This window comes from Pan paniscus, chromosome 8 (genome assembly GCF_029289425.2).
Source record: "Pan paniscus chromosome 8, NHGRI_mPanPan1-v2.0_pri, whole genome shotgun sequence".
Lineage (NCBI taxonomy): Eukaryota > Metazoa > Chordata > Mammalia > Primates > Hominidae > Pan > Pan paniscus.
In genome coordinates this window covers 103703486-103717605 of record NC_073257.2, presented here as the reverse complement: position 1 = coordinate 103717605, position 14120 = coordinate 103703486, and the positions used below count along the sequence as shown (strand labels likewise).

Below are 14120 nucleotides of genomic sequence, written 5' to 3'. Positions count from 1 at the left end.
TTCTAGTTTTTTTTTTTTTTTTTTTTTTGAGACAAGATCTTTCTCTGTCTCCCAGGCTGGAGTGCAGTGGCACGATCTCAGCTCACTGCAACCTCTGCTTCCTGTATTCAAGCAATTCTTGTGCTCAGCCTCCTCGGGAGCGGCTGGGACCATAGGCACGCACCACCACGCCAGTTAATTTTTTTTTTTATTTTTATTTTTTAGTAGAGATGGGGGTTTCACCATGTTGGCCAGGCTGGTCTTGAACTCCTGACCTCAAGTGATCTGCCTGGCTTGGCTTCCCAAAGTGCTGAGATTACAGGTGTGAGCCACTGCGCCTGGCCTATTTCCCCAGTTTTTTGATTGGGCTTGAACCAAAAGGAGTATTAGAAATGTCTTGTAATTAGGTAAGCATAACAGCTTTCACTACATATAACAGAAACTACATATAACAACAATACAACACTGGCTTAAACAGAGAAATTTATTCTTCTTCCATATAAAAGAAGTCTGAAGGTTGAATGCCATCTTCCATTTCCTTGCAGTGAGGCCTTGGGTAAGTTAGTAACTTCGAAATCCTTCAGATAGCTGTAAATTAAACTAATAATATTATTACAGGGCTTTTGTGAAGACACAATGTGAATGTGAACTAATAGTATTATCACAGGGCTTTTGTGAAGACACAGTGAAACCCTGGCCTGGCACAGAGTAAATACTCAATAAATGTTAGAAAAAAAATGACAACTATTATTTTATTATTACTGCTAGTTGTTTGCTTTATCAGCCCCTTTACATTTGCTGCTTTTTAGTAAATTAATAAATGTCCAGATTTGTGTAATTTTCAGACATTAGCTGCAGGCATCTCTCTGACACCATGTACTGTGAACAATTGTTTTAAGTGTTCTGTTATGAACCCTGACACAGCAATATCACATCGTCCTGCCCTCAAAGAATCCTTTAGAGGCAGTGCTTCTTGTGCAGAAATAAGACTTTTGCAGGAATCAGAATGGGGCCAGCTGCCTTTGGGCCATACTCCTAGGGCCTATAGAAATAACTACCATTGGCATCCATGGTCATGGGTTACGTGTTTCTGGAAGATGGCATCCATCATTTCTTTTGATTTGAATTTGACAATTAAAGTAAGATGGCCCAGTGGTTAATGATTCATCTGGATAATGTTTTTAGACAAAGTATACAAAGGTAAATTCACTTTCTTTGTCTTGTCTAAGCTCTCCAGATTGAAAAACCTGAGATAAAGCATGTATGTGCTATTTCTATTAGAGCAGGATGAAGGGACAAAGGAAGAGTGGCAGGCAGGGAGGGAGGGAGTCAATAGGAGGGTGTGTTGCCAAGTTGGTCACTGCTAATTGTTTGATCCCAAGGGACCATCACAACTGTCTTCCAAGAAGCCAAATAAATTGTGTGTCAGAATAGTCCATTGGAGAGAAGAAAGAGCAATCTGTTCATTGATTCCTGTCTCCCACTGGTCAAAGGTTTTTCCCATAAGATGTTAACTCCTCCATACTTTCATTTTGCACATGCACAGGTGCCGGGGAGGTGTCATGGTGCCCCAGACCTCTGTGTCAAAAGAGAACCCCCAGAGCAAGAAACAGGAAACATCGAGTGCAGGTAAGGCATGCCCTTTTTACCTATGTGAAGTTGCTCAGAGCCTAATGTAGTATTGGTCTCTGCAGCAGCTGGAACAAGGGACAGGTGAGGCTGAGAGAATGTGATGTGGCCTAAGGAGTATCTGACAATTCATTCAACAAGGTGTTATCACAGACCTGCTATTTACCAGGTAAGGTGATAAGAAATGTTGATGCAGAAGTGACCAATACAACACAAGCTCCACACTCAGGGAACCCACTGTTTTTGGTTGTAAGCTTAAAAGTACACAAGTATTTAAAATAAGGTCTGTTAAAGTAAGTGCTCAATAGTTATTTGCTGTTATTAGTTTTATTTGTGGCACTGTTGGAAATGAGTAACAGAGCTCCAAGATATCTCTGTTGGTGACCTGCTCATAAGCCAGGGCACAAAATGATTCCATGATTCTTAAAATAATGTATATTTAATATATGCTTATCAGAAATTCAATAATAAGCACCATGTTTTACCCTAAATATGTCAATTTTTAATCCTTAGAGTGCTAAAATGGCAAAAAGAATAGAACACCTGAACAGATGCCAAAGGTCTCAAAAGGGAGTTGAGTTTTAGGAAACTGGCTGTAAGTCATGTGACCTTATTCCCCTAAAAAAAATACCTTACAGAACGCAGCTGATTCTCACATTTGTACTGATTGGTTGAATTTTGCCAGGAGAAGGATGTGAATTCAAGTTTAAATTCAGAGCTTCTGTTGACTTAAGAAAAATAGGGTATGTGCCCCCTTCTATCTTCCTGTTGTATGGTGCAGAGTCTACCGATGGGAATACGCCTAGCAAAGAACTTCGTTTATGGAGTCATCTAGACCTGGATTCAAATTCTGGCTTCACATTTTCTAGCTATGTGATCTTGGACAGGTCACTTAATCTGTTTTAAATTTTCTTATTGATACACAAAGGTTGTTGCGAGGATTAAAGGAGATATGTACAGTACTTAACATAAGGCTACTTACTGATAGAGTTTGAGCTCCATAATGATTAACTCTTATTAGTTTTATTTTGTGCTAACAATGCACAATACATCCGTTAGCTCCTTTCTTGGGGATTTCTGCTATATGTTCACAAGCCAGGATGAATGGTTGGGAATGTGAAATGGTTAAAGTTCAGCTGTAACAATTGGACAAACAATATTGACTTAAACATGGTAGAAATGTATTTCTCTTTTACTTTAAAGTCAGGAAGTAGGCTCTTCTTCATGAAATCCCCAGAAATTGGCACCTAGTCAACTGTGTGGCCTCCATTTCCCAGTCATCTCCTGGTGTCCAATATGGTGGCTCTAATTCTAGCCATCAGATTTTCATTCCAGCCAATGGGAAGGAGGAAGGAGATTGAATAGGACAAAGAGTGATGCCAGCTATTTCTTTAAGAAGGTGCTGCATGAACTTCTGTTTACATCTCATTGACCAACATGTAGTTCCATGGTTTCACCTAGCTGCCAGGGAAAATGTATTATTCTGGGTAGCTGTCCAGCTAAAATTTTTATTACTATGGAAAAGAGGGAGAATGGACAGTAGGGGCCAATTATCAGACGGTCACAGAGAGCCATTTTCTGGGGCAGGGAGGCTTTTGGGAGTCTGATGGAGCTTAATGACACAGGGAAAAGTAATGATTAAAAGTAGTTGGTGTTTGATAAATTTGATCTTATTAAGAAAATATCATCCAGAATTACTCTAATACTATAAGGAGTTCATCCCTGCTTGCTGACCAGCAACCCCTCAATGTATCGTCCACTGCAATGGCACTGGCAACATGTGACAATAGAGCATTTGAAATGTGGCTGGTCCACATTGAGATGTGCTGTAAGTGTAACATACACACTAGATTTTGAAGACTTAGTATAAAAAGTGTAAAATAGCTCATTTAGCTTTATCATGCCTACATGTTGAAGTGATATATTGTCTGTATTGGATTAAATAAATTATATTATTAAAATTAATTTCACTTGCTTATTTTTACTTTTTATTTCTTTTATTTTATTTTTGAGACAGGGTCTCGCTCTGTCACCCAGGCTGGAGTGCAGTGGTGCGACCTCAGCTCACTGCAACCTCCACCTCTTGGGCTCAAGCCATCCTACCACCTCAGCCTCCCAAGTAACTAGGACCACAGGTGTGCAACACCACGTCTGGCTAAATTTTTGTATTTTTTTTGTGGAGATGGGGTTTTGTCATGTTGCCCAGGCTGGTCTCGAACTCCTGGACTCAAGCGATCTGCCCACCTCAGCCTCCCAAGTGCTGGAATTACAGACATGTGCCATTGCCCTGGCCTGTTTTTACTTTTTAATTTAAAATTATATATGTTGTTTGTGTTATATTTTTACTGGAAAGCACTGACTGTCCTAAGTCTAATAGAGTCTGTGTCCTCAGAAAGCAGGTTCTATATAGTCCTGAGAGGGATCACTCTCTAAATGACTGATTAAATGGATGACAAATTCTCTAACATGGGATTCAAAGACCAAGATTTTGGTAACATACTTGGAAGTGCTGTCTGAGGGAGATGGTTCTGTGTTCCTTGCTCTTGATAGGCTTGTCCCCATCGGGGACAGATCTCAATGTCACCACACCCAAGAGCATCTGAGTGGACTCCACCTTGTGCTGTGGCTCTGGTTCAATGAACCATTCTAGGATTCCATTTTAGGATTACCTTCAGCATTTCTATGAATATTTTCCACATAGTGAGAAACTGGCTAATATTGCAAGTGATCTCCTGGGGAGGGGTGACATGTCTGAGCTTCAACTTAGAAAACTGGAATGTTAAGGAAATATATTTGCCAATCTAGTCTGTGTATTTTTATTTCTCTTCCTGTCAAGGATCCCTAATTATCCAGGATGGTGATTCTAGTGGCAGCATCAGTATCACTAGGGAGCTTGTTAGAAATGCAAGTTCTCAGGCCCTATCCCAGACCTAATGGATCAGAAACTGTGGTGGGGCCCTGTGGCTCATGCCTGTAATCCTAGCACTTTGGAAGGCTGAGGAGGGAGGGGATCCCTTGAAGCTGGGAGTTTGAGATCAGCCTGGGTGACAAAGTGAGATGGCATCTCTACAAAAACTTAAGAAAAATCTCCAAAAAATTAAAAAAAAAAGTTGGCTGGATGTGGTGGCACATGCCTGTAGTCCCAGCTAATCAGGAGGCTAAGGTAGGAGGATCACTTGAGCACAGGAGGTCAAGGCTGCAGTGAGTTATGATCGAGCCAGCCCTGGATGTTTTAACAAGCCCTCCAAATGATTTGATTTAAGTTAGTTTGAGAACCATTAATTTAAAGCTATAGTTTTCTTGCCACATGTATCTTCACCCCCATAAGGCATATTCAGTATATTTTTAAGTTAAAGGGTCATCCTGTTTAATGCTGTATATTATGAGGAGATATACCATGAGAGGACAACGTATGCAGGAATTGTTACTTCTGGGCTGTAAATAAATGTGATATTACATTTCTTGCTGGTTTCTAAGTCAGTAAAATTTGGTAAGAAAAATAGTTTTGAAAAAAATCTAAAAAAATAGAAGCAATGGAGGCTGTTTTTTGGGTTTTGAGTCTCCTTAGCCCACCTCACCCAAACCTCACTGCTGAGTCCCACTCCTGGGTTTCCTGGAATTCCACCCTGGAAGCGGCCATGGCTGCGAGCAGCCAATCTGTCCATGCTCTACTTGCTAGCTCTGGTCGCCACTCCTTCTTCCCATCTGCTTACAGCCTCTGCTCCTCATCTCTCCACTTCCTGTCCTGATTCCTATCTCTGAGTGGCATTCTCTAAACTGTACTTAATTTCACTTTTAGTCATCGTGGGCAGTTTCCTGCTGCAGGGCCTTACCCATTCCTAATCTCTTAAGTCTGTCCTCAACTCCACAGATATTCAAACTTTGTTCTCCTTCCAAGGCACAGATTCTGTAACTCCGCTCTTGAAATTTGATATGTTATGACAGGTTCAGCCAGTAGCAGCAGCAGCAGCAGCAGCAGCAGCAGGGGAAATGTCTGGCACCATCCATCACTAAACACTTGGGAACACAGATGGCAGGTGCAAACAATGGCCGATATCCCTGCTTGCTGACCAGCCACCCCTCAAGCCCACCCTGGGGGACTGACCTTTGCCCCAGAAACTCTTAGTGTTCTTGAGTTTCTTGAGCTGCTGATGGAAAGTGCTGCCTCCCCAGCCCTCCTGCCAGCAAGCCTTCTTGCCCTTTGGGACAGGGATTAGGTAGGATGGGTGGGGTAGGGATGGGATATTAGTGGATCTGAAAACTGATGCCATGGCTTTTCCAGCTCTTTCGTGACAGGCATCAACAATGTGTGCAGCATTTTAGAGTTTACAAACCACCTTCAGGTAGCATCATTTACAAAGCCTGTCAGCCACTCTAAGCGGGTAGCCAGGAGTTACCATCATCACTGTTTTACAGATGAGACAGTGGAGAACCGGAAGGTTGCCGTCTTTCCCCGAGGGGGCTCAAACAATAAAAGCAAAGTTGGGCTTGTATCCAGGTTTATGTCAACTTGACCTTTAGTTTACCAACTCCACCTTGCTAAGTGGATAAAATCTCACACTAATGAATTCCAAAGGGCCTCTCAACGGCTTTGTTCAGTGAAGATTTGACATAGTAAATGCATTTATGGCAATCACATTTGTATTCAGTTTACGAATAGCAGTCAAATCCATGACTTTAGGTAATCTCTACAATGACCTTATGTAGAAGCGTTTTTATTCTTGTTTTACACATGAGAAAACTCACACTCAGGAAGGATGAATAACTTGCTCAAGATTACACAGCTACTGAGTATCACAGATGAGTGTCAGTTTTCCTCACAATAGAACCTCTATCCACTATGTACAGCTCCCCTCTGCTATGAATTCTAAACTGAAAAAAAGGGAGATGAACATAGTGAGGCAGGTTTCCCAAACCTTTCTGTTTAGAAACATAGATGCTTGGGTTTCTCCCGTATCCTTCCACAAAGTCTCCCACGCTCTAGGGGTGGTAGCAGGTAACCCAAGTGATGCTTCTGATTGGCTGAGGCTGGGAGTTTCTAATTGGCTGAGGCTGGGAAACGCTGCTATAGGGGAAAGCTGCACGCAGAACACTGCAATTTAGTTTCCTCCAAACAACTCAAGTTTTTCATATGGAGTGTTTCCTTTGGGTGGGTTTTTTGGGTGGGCCTTTGGGGAGGAAATCATCGGGAGGACTGTGACCATTAGATCTTTTCAGGCCTGTAATCCCAGCACTTTGGGAGGTGGAGGTAGGAGGATTGCTTGAGCCCAGGAATTTGAGGCCAGCCTGGGCAACAGGGCAAGACAAGACCCTGTCTCTACAAATAATAATCATAAAAATAGCCGGATGTGGTGATGCCCGTCTGTGATCCCAGCTACTCAGGAGGTTGAGGTGGGGGGATCATTTGAGCCCAGGAGTTTGAGGCTGCAGCGAGCCGGGTTCATGCCACTGCACTCTAGCCTGGATGACGAAGAAAGACTCTGTCTCAAAAATTTATTTTTATCTTTATTTTTAGAGATGAGGTCTCGCTCTCTCACCCAGGCTAGACTGGAACTCCTGGGCTCAAGTGATGCTCCTACCTCGGTCTTCCAGGTAGCTGGGGCTACAGGTGTGCTACCGCTCCTGAATCCTTTTCTTTATTCTTTATGCACAATTTCTTATTCATCAGATGTTTGGCTTCCCTGTATAGCAACATGACTCTACTGAAATTTCATCTGGTGAAACACTGACCTTGTTAAGATAATGTTAGATTCAAATTGCATCCTCTAAGGGCTAGCCACATCTTTCATCTTGCAAATTCCATGTAGTACCATGAGTTACAACTGTTCTGAAAACAGACATCAGTTGTTAAATTGGTTATTAAATTTTTTTGTCAAGGATTCTCATTGTCAGAAGACTCTAGAATCTTCAACCAGCATCAGCATCATCTGAGAGCTTGTTAGAAAGGAAGCAGCTCAGGTGCTGCTTCAGGTGTCCTGAATGACAAACTGCATTTAACAAGATCCCCAGGTGATTCACATGCACCTTTAACATTTGGGAAGCAGTGTTTCAGAACACCTTTTCATTTGGTTACATACAGTTACAACTTGCTATCTCTCAAGGGAGGTTCTTAAAATTTGTTTTAATTTGAAATTCAGGGGGTTACATGTGCAGGTTAGTTATAAGGATATATTGCATGATGCGAGGTTTGGGCTTTTGATCCCATCACCCATAACGTGAACATAATGCCAAATAGGAAGTTTTTCAGTCCTTCTCCGACTTCCTCCCTCCCTCTCCCACTTTTGGAGTTCCTAGTGTCTATTGTTCCCATCTTTATGTCCCTGTGTACCCAATCTTTAGCTCCCACTTATCGGTGAGAACATGCATATTTGGTTTTCTGTTCTTGTGTTAATTCACTTAGGATAGGCCGGGTGCAGTGGCTCATGCCTATAATTCCAGCACTTTGGGAGGCAGAGGCAGGCAGATCTCTTGAGATCAGGAGTTCAAGACCAGGCTGCCCAACATGGTGAAAACCCGTCTCTACTAAAAATACAAAAATTAGCCAGGTGTGTTGGCGGGTGCCTGTAATCCCAGCTACTTGGGAGGCAGAGGCAGGAGAATCGTTTGAACCTGGGAGGCAGAGGTTGCAGTGAGCTGAGATCGTGCCATTGCACTCCAGCCTGGGCAATAAGAGTGAAACTCTGTCTCAAAAAACAAACAAAAAAATTCACATAGGATAATGGCCTCCAGTTATTATGGTTGTGTAGTATTCACAGCCACCATCGACAACCACTCTTCCGCCTTCAATGCTGGGGCTGTGAATGGTTTATGGTTTGTAGTATTCCATGGTGTATATGTAACACATTTTCTTTATCCAATTCACTGTTGATGGTCACCTAGATTGAGTCCATATCTTGCTATTGTGACTAGTGCTGCGAAAAACAAATGAGTACAGGTGTCTTTTTGGTAGAGCAATTTATTTTCTTTTGGGCATATACCCAGCAATGGGATTGCTGAGTAAAATGGTAATTCTACTTTTAGTTCTTTGAGAAATCTCCAAACTGCTTTCTACAGGGGCTGAGCTAATTTACATTCCCACCTACAGTGCAAAAGCATTCCCAGAGAGGTACTTTACATTTGTTTTATGTGGTCCTCACAACAACACTTCAGGGAAAGTATTATTATCCCCAATCCCCAAAGAGGAAACTGGTTTTAAGAGATTTAATCACTCGACCAATTAGTAGTTAATGGCTGAAATGGAATTAAAACTAGATCTGTCTACTCCTTAAAACGTTTGCCTTAATACGTTTTCTTTCTTTTGTTTCTCAAGCCTCTTTATTAAGTCAGTTTCCAACCCCCGGCAATGTCTCCAGGTCTCTTTGAAGGTGGCATGGTAAAAAAGCAAACAATAAATAAGAAACAAAATTTTATATCAAAGTATTGTGAATAAAAATTGTAATTTGTTTGTGGGAATGTAAATTGGTACAACTATTATGGAAAACAGTATGGAGGTTGCTAAAGTAGTTAAAAATAGAACTACCGTATGATTCAGCAACCCCTCTACTGGGTATGTATCCAAGGGATATGAAATCAGTGTGGTGAAGAGATATCTGCACTCCCGTGTTCATTGCAGTACTATTCACAATAGCCAAGATATGGAATCAACTTAAGTGCCCATCAATGGATTAATGGATAAAGAAAATGTAACATATATAAACAATGGAATACCATTAGCCTTAAAAAAAAAAGGAAATCCTGTTTTTGTTTTTTTTTTCTGTGACAACTGGATGAACCTGGAGGACATTATGTTAAGTGAAATAAACCAGGCATAGAAAGACAAATATTACATTTTCTCACTTACAGTGGAGTGTAAAAAAGGTGACTTAATAGAAGCAGAGAGTAAAATGGTAGAGGCAAAGGAAGGCGGATTGAGGAGATGTTGGTCATATGACACAAAATTTTAGTTAGGAAGAATGAATTCAAGAGATCTAAGTGCATCATGATGAAAAAAGTGTATTAAAATTAAAAATCTGAAACAAATATATTTTTTGTGTATGCATTTGTAACACATATGACAAAAATGCTAACAACTCTAATATATAGAGTGTTTATACACCAATAAAAGCACTTTCATAGAAAAGATAAAAGACCAATTAACATGAAGAGCCTCACTAGCAATAAAAAATATAAAGGAGAGATATCTTTTTCGTTCCCTAAATTGGCAAAGATTTAAAAGAAAAGATAAAACCCAATGTAGGTGAGAATGAGGGCAATAGATCCCCAAATTTTCTATTATTAAAAATGGTGTTTTAGAAGAATACTTAATGAAAGGGAAAGATGCTTGCCATATATTAGTAAGAAAGGCATGTAGAAAATGTATACAATTACTCTCTGCTCCTCCCGTAAGACAGACAGCTGCATCTTGTCATGCAGCACCAGCTGTATCCCTGAGACACCATGGTGAAGGTGAAGACCAAAGTAAATGGATTTGGCCATGTTGGGTGTCTGGTCACCAGGGCTGCTTTTAACTTTGGCAAAATGGATACTGTCACCATCAATGACCCCTTCGTTGACTTCAACTACATGATCCACATGGTCCAGTATGATTCCACCCATGGCAAGTTCCATGGCACCATTAAAGCTGAGAATAGGAAGCTTGTCATCAATGGAAATCCCATTACCATCTTCTAAGAGCGAGATCCCACCAAAATCAAATGGTGTGATGCTGGTGCTGATTATGTTGTGTAGTCCACTGGCATCTTCAATACCATGAGAAGGCTGGAGATGTCTTAGAAGAGGGAGCCAAAAGGGTCATCATCTCTGCCCTTTCTGCTGACACCCCCTTGTTCATGATAGGCATGAATCATGAGAAGTACAAAAACAGCCTCAAGATCATCAGCAAAGCCTCCTGTACCACCAACTTCTTAGCCCCCCTGGCCAAGGTCATCCGTGACAACTTTGGCATCATAGAAGAACTTATAACCACAGTCCATGCCATCACTGCCACAGAAGACCCTGGATGGCTCCTCTGGGAAACTGTGGCATGATGGCCATGTGGCTCTCCAGGACATCATCCCTACATCTACTAGTGGTGCCAAGGCTGTGGGCCAGGTTACTCCCGAGCTGAATGGGAAGCTCATTGGCATGGCCTTCCATGTCTCCACTGCCAACGTGTTGGTCATGGACCTGACTTGCCATCTGGAGAAAGCTGCCAAATATGATGACATCAAGAAGGTGGTAAAGCAGGAATTGGAGGCCCCCTCATGGGCATCCTGGGCCACACGAGCACCAGGTTGTCTCCTCTGACTTTAACAGCAACTTCCACTCTTCTGCCTTCAATGCTGGGGCTGGCATTGCCTTCAACAATCACTTTGTCAACCTCATTTCCTGGTATGACAATGAATTTGGCTACAGCAACAGGGTGGTGGACCTCATGGCCCACAAAGCCTCCAAGGAGTAAGACCCCAGACCACCAGCTGCAGTGAGAGCATGAGAGGAAGAGAGAGGCCCTCAGCTGCTAGGGAGTCCCTGCCACACTCAGTTCCCCACCACACTGAGAATCTCCCCTCCCTACAATTTCCACACAGACCCCCCTGAAGAAGGAGGGGCCTGGGAAGCCCACTTTGTCATGTACTATCAATAAAGTTCCCTGCACTCAAAAAATTAATTAACTAATTAAACAAAATGTATTGAATACTAACAGTATGCTAAGGAGAGTCAATTCCTGCTTGTTTTTAAAAATATAATTCTTCATCATTCAACTTGAAATTACTGCCCTTGAAGAGCTAAACTCAAATAGGAGAAACTGACATTTTCCTCCTCAATATTTTAATATGAAAAATTTCAAACATACAGAAGAGTTAAAAGAATTTATACACCACCTAAATTCTACAATTAACATGTTGCCACATTTACTTTATCACATATCCACCCCCCTATCTCTCCATCAATCCACTTTTTTTTTTTTACTTTGCAGAATTTCCAAGTAAGTTGCAACTATCTGTATACCTCACCCCTAAATGCTTCAGTATGAATATCATTAACATGAGTTCAATCTTTGTTTATGGTTCTTTAAAATTTTTGGGTTAGTTGTCATATAGTGAAATGCACAAATATTAAATGTGCCATTGGAGGGATTTTTGTTGTTGTTAGAGATGTGATCTCACTATGTTGGCCAGGCTGGACTCTGACTCCTAAGCTCAAGGAGATCCTCCTGCCTCATCCTCCCAAGTAGCTGCGACTATTTGGCACCATGCCAGGCTTTGGAGGAATTTTAACAAATGTAGACATCAGTGCAATCTAAATTTCTATCAAGACATAGAACATTATGAAACATTATGAGAACTTCTCTCTTCTTCCTTCCCAGTTAATCCCTGTCCATCTGCCCCTCTACCCAGAGGTAGCTTACCACTGTTGACTTTTTAAAGAGATACATAAATTATTTTTGGCTGTTCAAGAACTTAAAACAAGTGGAATGATACAATTACAATATGTGCTTCTAAATGTAAGGCTTTGTTAATTTAACATAATGTTTTTGAGATTCATCTATGTTATTTTGTGTATCATTAGTGAATTCTTTTTTATTGCTGGGTAGTCTTCTGTTGTGCAAGTACACTATAGGTTGTTCATCCATTTTCCTGTTGACAATACTTAGTCTGTTTCCAGTTTTGGAACATTTTGAATAAGGCTATATGTATATTATTTTCTTTTTATGGGCACAGGCTTTCATTTTTCTTGGGTAAACATTTAGGAGTGAAATTGCTGAATCATAAGGTAGGGGCTACATTTAGTTTTAAATGAAACTGCCAGACTATTTCCCAAAGTTATTGTGCCATTTTATACTCCCAACAAGATAAGAGACTTCCAGTAGCTCCCTATCTTCATCAGCATTTGGTATTTTTGGTCTTTTTACTTTTAGTCATTCTAATGGGTGTCTTTTAGTATCCCACTGTGATTTTATTTTGCATTTCTCTGTTGACTTAATGTTGAATGCTTTTTTATGTGCTTATCAGTCATTTGTATATCTTTGTGAAATGTCCATTCAAAACCTTTTGCCTAATTAAAAAATTAGATTATTTTTATTATTGAGATGTAAGTTGTATTACTGAGATGTAAATGTAAGTAAGTGCTTTTGTCTGATATGTCTTGTCAATAAGAGAAATTGATTTTAAGGTAGTGAAAAAGATTTCAGGTAATGTGGGAGCGGAGAATATTGCTTAGAAAATCAGCTTTTCCCTGAAGCTTAGGGAAAAGTGATTTCTACAGAAATCACTGCTGAACTTTGCTTTTACCTAATCAGTTAGTCTTTGTTTCCCAAATTGGTTTGTTACCTCTAATTTGGAGATAAATAGTAGTTTTTCTTTGACATCGAACATGCCATTAAACCTGGATTGTTGGTTGTCCACCTGACTGGTTCATTCAGTTTGCGGTCTCTCTTCTGGCCACTATAGTAGTGTCTGCCTGATCTCTTCATTTGCCTCTAAATATCCCTCACAGTCTACTTTCCATATAGCAACTATCATGCCACATTTTAAAAAATGCTCAAAATTCCCCAGTGGCCTTCCATAGCTCTGAGTTTATTTCCCATCCTCTTTGGCTAACTCACTGACTTACTCAGCTTGCCGTCTTTGGAAATTCCAAGCATGCCCCTGTCCCAGGGTCTTTGCTGTTAGTCCAAACTGCATCATTTTGTAAGCTTCCCACTATTTTGCAGACCTTGGTCAAAGTGAAACATTTCACAAGGGTTTGGGCCTTGAGAAACATCATGCCTAACCACCTGACCACAAGGCAGACAAAGGCCCAAATCCCAGGCCAGGTGTGGTGGCTCACGCCTATAATCCCGGTACTTTCAGAGGCCAAGATGGGCGGATCACCTGAGGTCAGGAGTTCAAGACCAGCCTGGCCAACATGGCGAAACCCCATCTCTACTAAAAATACAAAAATTAGCCAGATGTGGTGGTGGGCGCCTATAATCCCAGCTACATGGGAGCCTGAGGCAGGAGAATCACCTGAACCCGGGAGGTGGAGGTTGCAGTGAGCTGAAATCATGCCATTGTACTCCAGCCTGGGTGACAAGAGCGAAACTCTGTCAAAAAAAAAAAAAGAAAGAAAGAAAGAAAGAAAGAAACATCCCAATCATAGCTTGCTGGACAAAGGTCCAAGGAATATCACGATGACATCCCACCTGAACAAGGGCCAGAACCACCTCATCACGAGAACATCTTATCAGTATCCTGCCGGGAAGCAAGCCCTACTGCCCAGACCCCTCCTACTCATACCTATAAATTGTCCCAGCCTGTAAGCAGCAATGGGCTCTGGCATTAGGCTGGTCCCCCACTTCTGTAGGTTTTATGCTGGACGTAAAGTCTGAATTTGCTGTTGAGCTGCCCTCTTACTGTGTGCGTGTCTTTCTTTAACCCTCGCCTTCCCTTCAAAACCTAACATTTGCACTAGCTTTTCCTCCATAGCATGGGTCTAATCCCATATACAAATGTATTTCCATGGCACACCCCTCACTTCATTCAGCTATCTTC

At 41.3% G+C, this 14120-nt stretch overlaps 1 pseudogene; it reads left to right on the top strand.

Annotated features, from left to right (window-relative positions):
- Positions 1-10044: 10044 nt before the first annotated feature.
- On the top strand, positions 10045-11047 carry LOC100984273 (glyceraldehyde-3-phosphate dehydrogenase-like; annotated as a pseudogene).
- Positions 11048-14120: the final 3073 nt, after the last annotated feature.